This window comes from Macrobrachium nipponense, chromosome 2, assembly GCF_015104395.2.
Source record: "Macrobrachium nipponense isolate FS-2020 chromosome 2, ASM1510439v2, whole genome shotgun sequence".
NCBI classification, from domain to species: domain Eukaryota; kingdom Metazoa; phylum Arthropoda; class Malacostraca; order Decapoda; family Palaemonidae; genus Macrobrachium; species Macrobrachium nipponense.
The window spans coordinates 79,157,015-79,174,514 of record NC_087201.1 but is presented as its reverse complement, the minus strand read 5'-3'; the positions used below and the strand labels follow the sequence as shown (position 1 = coordinate 79,174,514).

Sequence of the window (17,500 nt, the reverse complement as noted above, 5' to 3'; positions counted from 1 at the left end):
AGGAGACATTTTCATAAATACGTAAAAACTGACAAAAAGAAAACACCCGTTAACAGCTTTACAACCTCAAGAAAAATTCACTACCGTGGCTAAGAACATCAATCAGGATTATGCCTTGCCTCATTCGCTGAAGAGACGAGATGCAGTTTTTCCATAATTTGCTTCTGGGAGTATGAAAGTAATATCCAATTTCCAAATAAATCTCAAGCCTTTCCTTATCATCACTAGCCTGTGCCTGTTTTAAAACTGAAATTAATAAAATTTTATTTGCCGAAACACTAAGGGTAGGCATATGTGATTCTGACTGCAATGTTCAGCTGAAAAAAAGGAATAAAGTGTAGTGGCGAAGCACAACTTAAGTGAAGTGTTTTTCAGGACAGTGCGCCTCCACAGATTACAAAAATGGATATAAGCTTCAGGGTTGCTGCACTAGAAAAAAAATAAATAACTCGCGAAAATCGCTCAGGGTTAAATTTTCTGTCTCAAACCCAGACAGGTAATTATACTTTACTTTTCCGCACTTTATTTTTTCTTCAATTGCCTTTCAACTTACTGTAACTAATTACCGTAAAGAGAGGAACTCTTTCCGCTTGATGAGCAGGACGAAAATTGTAAAGACATTCATATCCTGTATCTAATACCACGACAAAATAAACTGAAAGGGACTCCAACAAAATCTCACGAATTTGAAACGCACTGCAAATCCCTCACCGGTATACGTATACTCCGTCTCCTAAACGAGAGAGAGAGAGAGAGAGAGAGAGAGAGAGAGAGAGAGAGAGAGAGAGAGAGAGAGAGAGAGAGTCCCAGCCGTAGGTCCGAGCCGTAGGTAATATCATCCTTAGTACTTGTGTCCTATAAAGTACCATAATTTTGTTCGATTCATGCCGGCAGGAGTGGAACAATGTGCCTCTGGGCAAAGACACTTTTGTGGTAATGTTTCCCATCACAGCCGACTCTCCAAATGGAAAATGCCACTTTCCTCGACTCTCTCTCTCTCTCTCACCAAATCACAATACTTTTGAGTGACCGATTTACCCAACACAGTTGACAGGGAAATACAATTGGCTTGTCGATGATACAGGTGCAACAAGCTATAATGAAGTCGAAGCTTTATATGCTAAGAAAAATCTATTTGCTATCCAGAATAAATAAAGTGCGGCTGTCATGATAATAACAATATCGATAGAAATAATAATTTCAATGAAAGCCATTGCTACCGAATTCAAAGATCAATTTGCAGCACAGTGATAAGTCAAGGAAAATAAGAGCGCACCGTGAGAGAGAGAGAGAGAGAGAGAGAGAGAGAGAGAGAGAGAGAGAGAGAGAGATACCTGGTGGGAGGGGGTTAGGATTCGAGTACGAGTCGTCGAAGGAGGCAAGAGCCAAGTGGAGGCGGAGGAGGGGGAGGAGGAGGAGAAGGAAGTGAAGAAGGGGTCAGTGATCTCTCCAGCAGGTGCGCTCTCCCTCTCAGACGATGTCCTCCTCCTCCTCCTCCTCCAACGGTCCTCTCGGATGTGTGCTCTAACCTAACCTACTTATATAATAACTGTATTTCGTGGATGGCATCAGCGGAAACTACGAAACGGCTACGTATAATAACACCTATATTGATATATATCGACAAATTACATTATATCTCAAGTGCATCTTACGCTAAGCAAATTAACAATCTTTTATAACAAACATATTCCGTTGCTAATATAATATAAGAACCTTTCTTTAGATCAACTACTAATTTTCAGTCAAAAGACGGTAAAAACAACTACGGAATACATCCCAAAGTCAATCTACTCTTAACAAAATGTTTGATAACAAAATCCCAATTTTAAGAAAACTGATAAATGTCCACATACATGCCAGTCTGGAAATATACCTTCGATTTTTTCGAATAATTGCCGTAACTAAATATTTGACTTTATTTTTAGAAATCAAATTTGGAATACACTTTCCTCAAGGTAACTTTCAAGATTCATTGTTATTCCAAGAGCGTTGGAACGTCCCAGGTAAAACCCTCAAAATTAAAATCTGCGTCATGCAATTCGTTAGGGTCAATACCATTAAACTATACAAATTCTAAAAATAAAATGTTGCATGGACCGTTCTCTTTGCCTCCACGTGGTACTCTGTTTACTGCGCGACAGGAAAGACATTCCAACCATTCCTGCAAACTCCCTCAGCTTACTAACCAGCCTTTATGTATTCTCGGCATAGAAAAAAATATCAGATGTCTTTTGGATAACTTGAAACAAAACCAATTCCTTACTCCGAGTCAATACTGCGGCGTTCTAAACTATTTTCATCGCTACAAGCAAATCACTTCCCGTGCAATAATAATAATAATAATAAAAAAAATGCTAACCCTAACTTCCCTTTCACAAGCTGGCATAGCCTGTCAATTCGGGTCATAGGGAAAATGTAAAGGTTACCAAACAGCAACGAAATCAATGAAAAATGTTTATTGAGGTTTCGGAGCGACTATTTCCTTAAATAAATCTCAATAAATATTGCCAGTGAGTTTCCGGGTCTTTATTGTAGTATATATCCTACAGTCCTTGATGTACGGTCTCTCTCACACGTAGTAGGGCCCCCTACCGGTTACTTGATTTAGTATCGCCTTCAAAGGGTAATTTCTAACACTAGATGAGCTTTCCTTTCATTAGTGCCGGCAGAATTCATCACAATCTCTTAAAACAAAAACCCCAAAAAAACAAAAAAGAAAAAAAAAATGATAGGAACAAGTTACCTGAATCAATTGGTAACAAAACTCTCCACCAACAAAAGCCGTTCCTGTGGCCGAGGCAAAGAGAATTTCAAACACGAAAAATTCACCCACCTTTTTCGTACAAGTAAAACAATTTTTCATGACAAAGTTATCTCTCACATTAAATATTATTTACTACAAAATAAAAGCTCTCTCTATTACATCAGTAAAATGATTATGGAAAAAGACTCCCCGTGTTATTAGCAAATAGCCTTTCACAAACAAAAGTTATGTATTACGCTACTCATTATTAAGTAGGTTAATTATACTCGGTACGACTCTTTGTGAGAGAGCTACAGCTACCTCTCCAGGTATTCTATACAAAACATCCAACCCTGCTTCCACGCTGCAAGCAATTCATTCCATTTAAGCTAAACGAGAAATGAGCACTTGATTAAGCATATTACTGTCTATCTTACAAGCTGGCTGGTAGCAAAACGAAACGTTTTAGGTCTTGTTTCGAATGCTTCATCTTATTACTGTGACACTGGAAAATTATTTGTGACCTCAGTGTCATCTTGAACTATTTTTGTTTACTTTGCATTTAATGCTTTCGTAAGAAAATACTTCTCGGTTATTACGGTCAAAAACCTACAATGATTTTAACATTTGAAATGTTTTATCAGGAAACGTTAAAAATGGGGAGAACCTGAATAAAACAAGACAGACAGACTAGGGATGTAAATGAATGCTTCAAGCAACATTGCAGAACCGTGCAGCGCGAACACACCCAAAGGGTGTCAACAGGTGGCTACAGTTAAGGGCTAGTAATCATCAGCCGAATGATGGAACAGCTTGACTTCTGCGGACGGTTGTCACAAGGGTTACTTTTCAATAATCATAATCACGGGTTTTGGCCACAACGCCAAGGCCATTAGCGACGACTCGTGACCAACCACGAATTTCTCTGTCGAACTATAACTCTCTTGTGTTTACATCTGATAATCTGGATCAAATGGGCTGCAGGTAACATAACAGTAAGCTTCTATAAGCTCTCGCACAGTTTCTCTTTTGTAAATCATCCAAAATCACTTAAAAAAAATATAGGTAGTTAATTTGTTTTATTCATATCAAACGTCGTAGTGTGATGAAAGTGAATACTGGAAGTATGTTTGATCACTTAAGATTGAAAACGCAATCATTAAGAATGCAAGATTATCTGAAGATCTGTGAATAAATTTAAAAAGAAAAACAGAAAGTGGGTTGGTTCTAATTAAGCCAGAAATACTATTTATTATTAGTTATTATTATTAATAATTCTTATTATAGAATTACCTTAACAATCGAACAAATATGTTCAACTTTACAAACGTTCATTACGCTTGTTAATATTTCATTTAACAACAAAGTGCAACGTCGGGCGAGCCAATACCGAGAGAGAGAGAGAGAGAGAGAGAGAGAGAGAGAGAGAGAGAGAGAGAGAGAGAGAGAGAGAGAGCAACTCTTGCAACAACGTCTGAATAACGAGCTCATCAAGCGAGAGGAAAAAACGAGCAGCAAGTATTATGCTGCACGTCATACAGAAAGCTAAAAATAAATAAGTTAATGTGTGTGTGTGTCTGTAACAGACATATTTCATCAATTACGTTACGTTCACACCTTTCGTGCGATGCCTTTCAAAGCAAGATATGAAGAAAAATCAGGAGCACACATACGATATCGCCCCAGAGACAGCACCAGAAAGAACAGACGGAATAAATAATATTACTGATGGCGATGAGAACGACTCTCGCTCGCATGGCCTGATGTTTTACGAGGGAAGTTAGAGAACAATCGGATGTAAGTGGAAACATGAAAGGAATAAAACATTGTGAACATAATAGCTGCGTATTTACATCTAACATTTAGAATTCGACGCTACGGCACTCTGCGCTTTTAAAATAAGCACCGTAATTTGTAGATACACAATAACTTCCACAACAATTTCAGACATTAGATTCAAGAGTAGACTATCGCAAGTTTCGAAACATTCTACATGAATACATTTGGGAAACTGTTAGGCTTACTAAAAGATCCCCAAAATATACCCAGCTGATAAAAATATTCTTCTCCAATTTATCCTTGGTATTTATTACAATGAATATATATATATATATATATATATATACTATATATATATATATATATATATAATATACATATATAATGTGTGATATATATATATATATATATATATATATATATATATATATATATATATATATATACTTCCAACTTCCGGAGCAACAGCTAGAAGAACAACCCAAGGCGGGTCAAGGAAAGGCACTATCCATATGCTTTTATAATAATAATAATATATATATATATATATATATATATATATATATGTATATATATATATATATATATATATATATATATATATATATATATATATATATATGCCGACGTTTCACAACTCCTCATAGTTGCATTTTCTAGGCTGCAAACAGCAGGCATGGTAATCAATAAACTAATAAATCAAAATCACAAATTATATATAATATTATATATCTAGGGCTATACATTATATGTATGTATTATATATATATATATATTATATATATATATATATATATAATGTAAATATACATATAACTATATCTATATATATCTCTATTATGAATAATGTAACTAAATACATATAACGTAGCATAAATACATGAGTTTGCCATTGTTTTACACTTAAAATTTCCCTACTCTCTCACAAGCTATAAGGCCACAGATAACCCATACATAAGGAATTCACTTCATCTTAACCAAACCATTACAGACATTACAGATAGTTAGTTATATGTATAGATAAAGATAGATTAACGAAAAACTAAATCTCTTTCCAAGAAATGCACAACAAAGCTTTCATTCCTGTGAAAATGCAGGGGATAATACAGCACAAGTCACTCATAAAATACGAAACATTACTTTCATAATGAAAAGATAATATCATGACCAAGGGTTACATAAAAAACTCAATTCTATTTGTGTCCCTCAGAAGTTAACCTAAAGTTGGTTTTCGTCATCCAGTCCCAAAGCTTCAAAAGACCCAATTCTCAGGAGTCCCACGAAGATTTAAACACTGACATCACCCACTTGGCTTTCACTCCCTTCTAAGAAATGTCTCTTCTCTGTAGGCGACTCATCAAAGCAGTAATGCAATGTTCCTCCTTTGGCAATGAACCATATTTCATTCATTTCAACAAGATTACCTTTATGCATGTATGTATGTAATAATAATATAATATATATATATATATATGATATATATATATATATATATATATATTGTATATTGTATATAATATATATACATATTATATCTATATATATATAATTATTATATGTATAGTGTGTGTGTGTGTGTGGTTGTGTTGTTTGTGTGGTGTGTGTGTGTGTATGATACTATTTATGTTATATATATAATATATTATATATATATCATATTTATATTTTTACAGGTATGTTGTGTGTGTGTTCTCGCCTACCAAGCTATATCTCAAGATGAAGAAAAATCTCTAGACAAGACAACTTTTTTGAAAAACCAAAAGAACACCTATTGTTTCGTCAACAGAGGAAATTTCATTCTGAAGAAAGCACAACATAAAACTGAATAGTGAATAAAAATAAATCATGAAAAAACGGATCTAGAACACGACAATCGGGAAAACACACTCAACGGAAGATCATACAATGCACTGAGGGTTTTTAAATGTCACCGCCTCACATCAGCTTGTATTGAAGACAGGATATGGAAAGATATTCGGAAATATCTTCCTAAAGAATCCGTAAAAACCTGAAAACGTCACATTCCTGATTTTCAAACAAAGAATTTGTAAAGACGTTCATTGCCAAAAATACCCCCTTAGTTTTTCCTATGTCTGATTTCCGGTACTTGCCTTTTATCCATTTAGGCCTAATCCGTGATTAAAAGCTTAACTGGCTCGAGAGATCCGGGCCGTCTGATTCTCCGTAGTCGAGCTCCCTCCAATCATAGTCTCACAAGAGAAAGCCTTCCAATCATTCTTAGGGCAAAAGCGACCCGTCAGTGCCGAGTCATAATATCAGTCCTAATCCTCCGCAACTACCCATATTCTTCACCACTACATCATCATCATCACGGATTCCTTCTACCTTCCGTTTCTGAGTGAACCAAGAAGTTGCACGGAGCGTTCAGTGGGAACGTCCTCCAAATTTGAGTGTGAGCTTCTCACGGTGAAATCAACAATGACAGGAGCAAGCTTAATGGCAACATTATCGAAGCAAACATAGCTCAGTCCTCGATTTCACAACGAAAGAAACTCGCAACAACTTCAGATTTGTTGACTAAAGCGATTGATAAACTAACACGCCGTTGTCTTCTGTCTTGCTGCAGCTTTTAACTAGCATATGGATAAATGGGAAAGGATAAGCTAGTATAAAAAAAAAAGTTTAAAATCTGGTCTCAGAGGCGGGGAATGCATCAAGAAAATAAATGACGGAGGAGTTGCTGTGTTAATAAGTGCTTTAACATAAAGGAAACGCTTGGGAGAATGACGTAAACCATACAAAAAGGGAATTCTTACTGTCAACGATGTTAAGACAGCAAAAGGTTTTTTTTTATTTACACTGTTTTTCACTTTATATGAGAGAATGTAGCAATGGCAACTCATTTTCTGCAGCCAGCTGCTCAGTCTACTTGGATATGCATGTAGTTTATATTCCATATTATTAGTATAATAAGTATATTTGCTGAGAGCTTTTCATACACAATTGTCCTCTGCTACGTTTACAATGCTCAGCGTTGAGCATTCAAAATATAGACAAGCTTTGGATGTCATAAACATTAAAATATGATAAACGTATAACGATCTCTTGAAATATTTTAAGGAAGTCACCCTGAGAAAGGTTAAAATACATTTCCGGTATTTTTTATTATATAATTTTTTTCCATTAACCACATTTTTTTCTTCAGAAGGGTAAGAGGGATAGGGGGGAAAGGATAGGGAGAGGGTCCTGAAGTTTAAATCTTTGTTTTTAAGCACCACACATTCAGGAATGGAAATTCCTATCACAAGTCTTGAATGCCCACAATGGTTGCGTCTGATATTCAGTAACAGCTTTCCCGAACTGGCGTCGCAATTCGTATTGTCACAGACGCTGACATTAACCTCGCTGATCCGAGAAACGTACTGCTGCCCATAACTACATATAGTTATGGGCTCTTCAGAAAACACTGATTTACCGCTTATACAGCTATTTAGTCTCATATTGTGTACGTAACACTATATGTTGTGTATTTAATGTAGTTCAGCGTCGTAAAACCAAAGGAAGTGGTTTCAAACGAAATTCAAAGGAAGTCAAACAGACTAAAAACAAAAATTTTGTTTCACAAGACTTAAATTTACGTCCAAATTCACGTTACAAAAATCAGTGATACCATCAAAAGCCTTTCTTTCACAATAACCAAAGCAACTCAAGTGAAAGTTGACACAAAAAGAGGCAGTTGAGAGAGAAAAAAAAGCATAAATAATGTATCTTCTTTTGCATTGCAGATTACAATTCCATTGTTCTCAGAGATAATTAGCACTGGCAAACTTCACAGCAACTCTCACAAGAACATGGCAGAAAAGAAAGGAAAAAAAAAAAACCTCGATTCTAAAGAACACGAGTGGAAGACAATTGGCAAAAAAGTATCATAATATATAATGGCATTTTGGAAAGTCTTCCAGACGGTGTTCCTTGCAAGATATGAAAAGCTACATACGACTAGATCCGAGCACGGAATGGATGATTGTGATCATCTTGACAACCTCTCTATCTCGGGTAAAGTTTTTAAAGGCGCATTGCCAGCCAAAGCTCTGTAGCTGGAGGGAGACAAAGAAATGTAAAGCTCTATTCTCCGTCCTACTACTTCTGAATGATACAGATTAATTAAGGCCAAACAAATATAACACTTGTTTAATATGGCACTGAAAATATATTGTAATCTAATTCTCATGACGAAGTCCCGAAAAGTATCGATTATACAGTACCAGTAATACCGAGTAAAAATAAGGCACTAACATTTAGTGATCTTATTATCACTAAAAACCGACAATCAAACCTTTCATTTCCTTTACATAGATTTTATATCAGTAATTTGTAAAAACATAACATACCTTACTGATGTTGAGCCACGACTAAGCCTAAAATAACCACCACTACTACACTTCAGAGAGAGAGAGAGAAGAGAGAGAGAGAGAGAGAGAGAGAGAGAGAGAGAGAGAGAGAGAGGCCCCCTTAAGGATTAATATGAAAAAGAAAATGGTACGGTGAAAGCGAGGGCTTCAATTTTTTATGTACGAGAGCCAAGCGTTAAATCCACAAACCTCTGGTGTGAACCCATGAAATCGCAGGAAATTGTTAAGTTATTTACTACCGCTGCTACTATTTTATTGCGGTATTCAGAAAAAAAGGAGCAACAGTCACAACCTGTCGGTGTAATCAAAATCAAACTCAATGATATCTAAAATTAACTGTACGTAGTCTACGTTGTGCATAACGTTCTATGATCAATTCAAAAATTAGTTTACGCAGGCTACGCCATGAAAAACATACCTATAATAGAATCATAGAATCAGACACAGAAGGCCTCTCTCGCTCTCAAATCACCAGGACGCCTCCCTTTCCCCACATCCCTTTTGCAACATCTATCCAACCGTTGCTCTTGCTCTCCTACCACGTCAGTATCATAGACTTTTCACTAACGTATAGTGCTTCATTCTTTCCACATGCCACCTCAAAACAGACTGATCCATCTTTCCACCTACGATCAAATTTCCCCCATTATTTTACTTATCCCCTCCACGTTTCTTAGCCTTTCTGTAATTCTTATTACCCTCATAGGTTATTTCATGCAAGCAGTTTCTCTCATCAGCTTCAGCAATTTTTCTGGCATTTATATTCAACATCTACACTTTATTTCCAGTGAGCATAATTAGCACCACAATCCTTACATTGCCTCCATTGCCTTTATGTCTTAACCAATCTTTTTTTTTCCTTATTTGTTTCACCCATCAGATGACTCACCTCTCCTCTCATTCTACTATTATCCGTTGTATTTATATGGCTAAGTGCAAATACGGTTCTTGGCATACTTTATATATACCTATAATACTTATAATATATACAGTATAAATACACACACATACAAAATATATATATATATATATATATATATATATATATATATTATATATATATATATATCTATATATATATATATAATATATATATATCTATATATATATCAATGTAAAAAACATCAAGAAAAAAACCTAAGTATGTTTGCGTAATTTTTTTTCTCATGAATAAAGCTAAGGCAAAGTTAATTTAATAGTAAACATCTTAAAAAAGAAACAATAAGCAAAGCCATTACACTGCATTATTATACTGCCCTGCAAGTCACTATTAAGAGCGCAAACAAATTCTGTGCACAGTCTACGTTCCCGTGTCTTTTTGACATTTTCTAAGGCAAATCCAAGCTATTTTCATATATTTTATGACGAAATCTTATGCTCGGGGAGCTCGTTGAGGCACGTACTTTCTTCAGTAAGTCTATATTCGATTTATTAATTTTGGAAGACAATAGGATCTTCCTTCTTTTGTTGACTTGTTTAATTATTGCAATGACAATGCATCACTTGATATCTTTATAGATGCTGAGTTTATGTGCTTCTCTTTTCAATATTCAGGTGATATTCTTCATTAAATTCCCTACTTTCACCATTTACCTAAATAAAAAGTTTAGTTTATTATTTTTTTGTTAGTAACCGTTTTGAAAAGTTATGCTATGGCAGTATTTTCAATTTATCTTTCAGTTACATAACCAATTTTCATAAATATTTCAACACTGGTTAACCTTAGATCCTTTCATATTCTGTGTCCATTAACGGCTTTGGATCTGCATTGGCACCGAAGCACTAGTTTACTTACGTCAGCATCGTCTCGCCTCTGCTCTGCTCTGGTGACAGAGCTTGCGAAGGCTGCTACTCTTTAAACTGACAGGTGAGAATAATTGCATCATGGCCTCACCTTCTCAACTATCCCCCGAGTAATTAGGATTTAAGTTCCGGAATCCATATTAGTCTGCGCTTTCTTAATAGTATATTTTAATTATCATCAAATTAAATTTTCAAGAAACTAATGTTACATATAATTTCAGTGCAAGTCATTTCCGAGTTACTAAGAATTTCTTCTTTGTACTCTTTTTCGATTAATCTCAAAGTGCCAGGACAGACAAATTTACGGTGATTATGATACTATTTATCACATATAAATTGTTATAAGTAATTACAGTACCCTAAAGTGTCATTCAACACTCAATTCTAGAAGGTAATTTTTATTTTTTTTCTATATAAACCTCTATTTCAGCACAGAATGAATGCAGTCTAATCTCAAAATTCATCCAACCCTTAGAAGTCGCAGCAACATGAAGGCCTTCACGAACATTTTAATTGGTCCTCTGTAATGATGCCGTGCACCACCATGTGACTACTGCTAGCACTGACACGATTCGGCTGCCTCCACGGCAAAATAACCGAAACCCAACTACTTAGACCTACTCCCAAAACACCTCAAAGGACGCTGTCTCACAATCAGTCATTGTTATACATAGTACAGCCAGGATTTGTAGGTTATCACATTATCATAGTGCCTGGGATATTGCATACCTCAGACCATCAGCTATGGATATTCACTAGAGTTCATTGGGGTAAATTTAATCATTAATATCTGTAAAGCTGGAGTTTATAATATTAGGACTAAGAACTAAGGTTTCACTAGGGTATAATTTTCATGAAAACGACTTGCCAAACATTGAATAACCAACTGCTTCAAATGCCCTCTTGGATAAAATGATTGACATTTGACATTTCCCTGATATCAGTCATTTTAAATATTCCACAAAGAAACGCCATTATTAAGTACCGTACTCAACAGTGTAAAGTAAAGAACCTAATATCTTTCGAAGTACGTGAGAGTCATTATTAAACCTTATTTTGTTATTAAAATTTTGTTCCTATTTATTCTCATTAATTCAAATGTGGGCTAAGGGAGAAGAACCCGTTCCCCACTCGGCCACAGCGCTTTCTAATCAGAACGACCAAAACAGGCAGCACGAGAGAGCAATTACAAAGACAATCTATGCCATCTCAAAAAGTGCTGGTGACTTTCATCAAGATTGTGAATCTATGCCCATTTTGTTCAGTACTTACAATATTTTTTTTTTTTTTTTTTTGTTTATAACAATGCTAATTTTGCTTTTAATTCTATAATGTTTGTGCTGCAAATATCGGTAAACTGCGATATATATATATAATTTCCACATTTAGAATTAGCGACCGACCAGGTTCAACTCATGAACCGAAACAGTTTCAATGGTTTCAAAACACGCATCAGTTATCGCCACCGAAAAGTAACTTACTACATAGGGTATGCAGTGTTTCTTAGCAACCATGTTTCCCACTTCATACAACTATCGCACTAGCTATTCTCCCCCCCCCCCCCCCCCCCCCCCTCCCCCCCCATTTCAAATTCGGTTGCAAGGATTCTCTAAAATTGAACCTCTTCGTCGTCAGGATGCAACTAAGCATATATATATATATATATATATATATATATATATATATCTATATATATAGTATATATATATATCATATATATATATATATATATATATATGATATATATCATATATATATTAGTTATATATAAAGTATCCTATGTATATACTATATATATATATATATTATATTATATATATTATACAGGAGAGAGAAAGAGAGAGAGAGAGAGAGAGAATTTACATGGATTAAGAGAAAACGTTCCCTATCCCTGGAAATTCCTAAGCATCCGCACTCACCTGTTTCCACGTTGAAGCTGAATTAGTCATAGGTTGCTTCGCAGGTAACCTGGATGACGTCACTTCACCAGCTGATAAATCGCTACCAGCGAAAACTTTATCTCACTCACACAACTTTTTCCAATCTAAAATCTTATCAGAGACAAACCAACTTGTACACGACGAGCAGCAAAACACGACAACAAATGCTATATCCTCTATAAAACTAATTCACACTTAATCACTAAAATAGCGGTGTTGAAATCCCCATTTTTCGTTACATACAATCCATTTTCTAAATTCCTTTCCACGGAAATTTTCAGTAATCACTCCTCTCACCTTCATACATAATCTTACAATACAAACTACAGCACAAGGGCAATACCATGGCCTGAATGAAACACTGAACAGTTTAGCGTTGCATTTTGATATGCCTAAAATCCTGCGTTCATCCTTCGCAGACCGTACACATGCGCACTTCCCCATCAACTAACTTGACAGAACAAACTTCAGTTGACTTACGGAGTGGTTGCCCTATACCGCCAGATGTTCAATAGCGTTACACCCCTCTCTTTCTTTCGCTCGTTGTATTTAATGCATTTTCGAAGTCAACTCCATCCCATTCTTTCAGAATTACATTTTAAATAGTATTTTGCCATCAAAAACCATAATATTTTAAAGCGACATGACAAAATATCGAAAAGAGGACGAATAAAAATTTAGCAGTTGATATCCGTGTCCCACAAAGATTTCTTTTCTCTGAAGCTTTGACCGCGTTCGTTCACGATACACACTTCAGTATAAACCTTTTCATCGAATATGCACAATACTCGAGGGCCTTGGATATCTCATAGCAACAATTATCATACACTTACTCGAGGGATATTCTAAGGATGTATAAGGAAATAGTTAAAGCAAGTGCAATAAAACCTGCTGAGTTGCCAACGATAAATTAATTATTCTGCGACTACTTTCAAGGAGTCATATCTACCATTTAATTCCATCTAAAAGATAAGTACCGATATTCTGACATGGTGTTATAAAATCTTATGCTAAACCGTTATAGCTATGAAGAAAGTTAACTACGTATAAGTAACCTACACATCTGAATTTGGGATGATTTCAGCAGGAAAATGTTCTATATTATCTTGTCGATCGTTCAACCAAAGTACATAAATTTCTATAAACAAATGTAAGGTAGAAACAATGTTATATAAATCTTGCTGCAAAACAACACAACCAACCGTTTAGATAAAAAACAAAAAAGAAAAAAAAACTTGCATCCGCTAATTTTTAGTTCATTTCGTATTAAGACGTTGAGGGAATCGAGTACAATAGCACTGACTTTGTTTTTTTTAAATATCAACTTCGCTTCTGATATTTTTCGTTTTCCATTTTTTGGGGGAAGGGGAGAGAGGAGGGGAGTGGTTTTAAAGATACAGAAGACACCAAGGAGTTGTAAGGTTACAACTGACAACCTACCCAGCGGAAATACATCAGTACCACGGGGTAGTATAGTACTTATCATACTTCTCTCTCAAATGTTTTGTTTATTATGTCATGAATGTATTGTTCTTACATCACTCACCTGGAGCTATTTGATAAATTGTTATCTGTACCTCGATAACAAAGGTTAAGGAATTTTACACCGAGACATGGACTGTAAATACAAGCAGTTGAAAGATGTTGAAACTATACCGTCAGAGCGAAAGACTACAAGACGACATCACAACATCACTAAACATTATTTCATTCTACTTGGAATGTAGGACAGCCTTTCAATGAGAAGCAAGACAAACAAGACAACAATAAACTAATTGATTACCCCAGCTACAACCACATCCACCTCGTGGAAAGCTGAAGAAGGATATGGCAGCAGGTGGTAAAAGAGAAGGAAGAGATGAGCGAAGGGAAGTCACAGAAGAGGTTGGAAAGAGGTGGAGGAGGAGGAGGAGGAGGAGGAGGAGGAGGAGGACACCAAAAGATGTGTAGGGAGTACCTGAAACCAAGAGCGGACAAACACACGCACACACTAACGGGCGGAAACAAGTAATTTTGTGGCCAGCCAGTAACTCAACGTGGCCTTGGAGCTAGAGTATTGTTGTAAAGAAAGAAAACTAGTACCACTCTAAGGGTAAACAGGTACCAAAATAATAATGCACAGGTTAGTCCAGGTTCTAGTGCATCGTATCCTTGAAGTTCAACGCTGTGATGTCATGTATCTGGCTAGAATTCTGTAAGCTCTGTAGTTATGATAATAAAATCAAGGTATAATGTTGCGAGCAGAACTGAATAAACCGTGATATTGATAATAAATAATAGCCCTATACTGAAATGTCATTTTAACTCAAGTCCTAATTCAAGGTGACTGACCAGAAGCTGAATGTATTCTGAATTCCCGAAATTAATCTACTATCTTGGGCAAGAAAATGCTGGAAGCCATCATTGACAATGCACTAAATATAAAAAGAAAAGGAAAAAGTTCTGACCAGGAAAGAGAAGGCAATGAGTATCTGTAACTATATTGTTTCATAATAAATACAGCAGACTATTTCCAGTGTAATTCATTAAAGATTGCAGAATTCAAATTCCCCATTACTGTCTCCTCCGCACATACAGAAATGTCACGCGTGGCAGGATGGTCGCGCGCGCACATTCCTGGAAAAATGTCATTCACACGACTTTTGACACCAAAATTGGTATGATGTCACGGTGAACAGAGTAATAATTTAGGAGAGATGTCGCAATACAATAGAGGGATGGTTAATGGACATAGAGGTGGGTGTACTTCAGCAATTAGATCAAAGCATAGTAGTAGTAGTAGTATTAGTAATAGTGGTAGTAAAAATAGTCAATGTGAACCTTGAAAGGATTAAACGCAGATCTAAAGGCCTCACCGAATGATGTTCGGTCAACCATTGAAATTCTTCATATGAATTTAACTTAAAGCATTAAATTCAAACAAAAGACTAACAAGGGAACCCACCTCGATTAACTGGGCAACGTTTCAACATAAAATTTTCTTAAAAGTCTGCTAAGGAAATTCAGAAACTGCCACCTTCCACGGGCCTGTCATGAAAGATGACCTTCATTTCCATAATGTAAACCCAGAGTATATATAACATGAGTTTCTGTGAACATTACTCATTCGAGTTAGCAATTTGAAAAATGCTCCTGAATCTTTACATCCTGTTACGTAATCACATCCTTTAAGACACATCCTGAAACGTTTTTTGCTTCTTCAGCTCTGATGTATCAGCGTAGGTCGAAGAATGTTCCCTCCAGACAAACGTGAAATAACATTTGCATACATATTTGATATCGTATCTTTATTTTTGCTCGTTTTAAAGGAACACGAATTCGTTCATGGAATTCGCTCAAATTCTAGAGTTCAACAGTTATCATTATCAGTGCCACATAACCCTAAAATATGAAACAAAGATCTTCAGTGTCAACACATGAATACTAAAAGTCCAACGTTTCTTCAGATCATGAACTAAGAAACTGGGAAAGATGTTTGGTGTAGAATGTGCTTTCAAAACCATTCCGGTTTTCAAGTGAGCGTTTCCTTTTAATGACGATGCTTAGTACCCGATTGCTTTGATTAGGAAAATCCACGGACAATTTGGAGAAAACAAAAAAAGAAAAAGATACACCTATCAGTTTTCTGGGGGAAATAAGCTGAAAACTAAACACTTAAGTATTTAGTTTCCTGAAAACAAGGATCGGTTAAAAACAAGTGAGTTTAATTAATTTTTTCGTGAGAACAAGCGTCCTTCCCATTGGACAAGCATGGAGTGCCTGTTGCCTTAGCACAGTGTTTTTCTACCTTTTTGTGCCTATGGCCCATTTTTGGCATTCCTAAGTACTCGTGGCCAGGGCCCTTCAAAATTGTGTAAAACATAATAATAGAATTTTATTAAAGTTTTTTTAGAACACTTTTACTAGTTTTACATTATCATTTACAGAACTATTACTTTAGAGCACTGCATTAGTTTACATTTTCATTACTGGGAGAAAATGTTGGCCTTTATTCACTGTTAATAACTCTCTCTCTCTCTCTCTCTCTCTCTCTCTCTCTCTCTCTCTCTCTCTCTCTCTCTCTCTCTCTCTCTCTCTCATTTTGTGCTCCACTGAATCTAGATTTAACGCTTTTAAATATTATTTTAAAGATGCTCGTGCCATGGCCTACAGGTTGAAAACCACTGCCTTAGCCCATTCCTAGACAGATACTTCAGTCTCCCAAGAGCCTTATCCAGCAGGTCACCCAAAAAAAAAAATGACAACAACGATAATAAAATAAAAAGCTGTCTAACGTTAGACGTTAATTTGGCTCAGAAATTAACATTTTTTATAATACTTTTAACTGAAGCAAACAGTCAATCACATTGCGTCAGTTTGTGTAAAAGATTAGAGCTTGAAGTTGCTTTTCATCACCATAAACCATAAATGCTTCCTTATGTTTTTTTCCTCTGTCCTAATTACAGAAAAGTCAAAGCTATATAAAAATATCAGAAAAGTATTCAGTAATTACCGTTCCTTTTCATAATTTGCAATAAAGATTACTCATCCTTAATCACATCCGAAAAGCAATATCATTTATCTGGTTCTTTAAATTTCTTACACAGACCAATTATGTACACATTTCAATTCACAGTGAAATTATATTCACTGACATCGTTCCAAATAAGTATATTCTGTTCACATGATGTTATGACCATAAATTTTGTTTCTAGTATTGTCTTTCCATGAAATGAAAAATAAAATCGATTTTTGCTCATGCGTCACCTGTTGTGTATAGCACGGATGGTGAAACTGAGAAGCTCAGGTAATAGGATGTTTGTTAACCCTTTAAGACTACAAGACTTTTTCCAGATTTCGCCACCTGGTTTTTCTTACTT

At 35.7% G+C, this 17,500-nt stretch overlaps 1 protein-coding gene across 5 annotated transcripts in view; it reads right to left on the bottom strand.

Moving 5' to 3' along the window:
• Nucleotides 1-17,500, bottom strand: part of LOC135220695 (ecotropic viral integration site 5 ortholog-like) — a 431,521-nt gene that overhangs the window by 284,035 nt on the left and 129,986 nt on the right. For 2 of the 5 annotated variants that reach the window (XM_064258085.1, XM_064258087.1), the window contains exon 1: nt 12,621-13,094. The exons of the other annotated variants lie outside the window; for them this stretch is intronic. The gene's annotated coding sequence lies outside the window, so the exon portion shown is untranslated. Of the gene's footprint in view, nt 1-12,620; nt 13,095-17,500 lie in introns of those variants that run through there. 5 annotated transcript variants of the gene reach the window in all.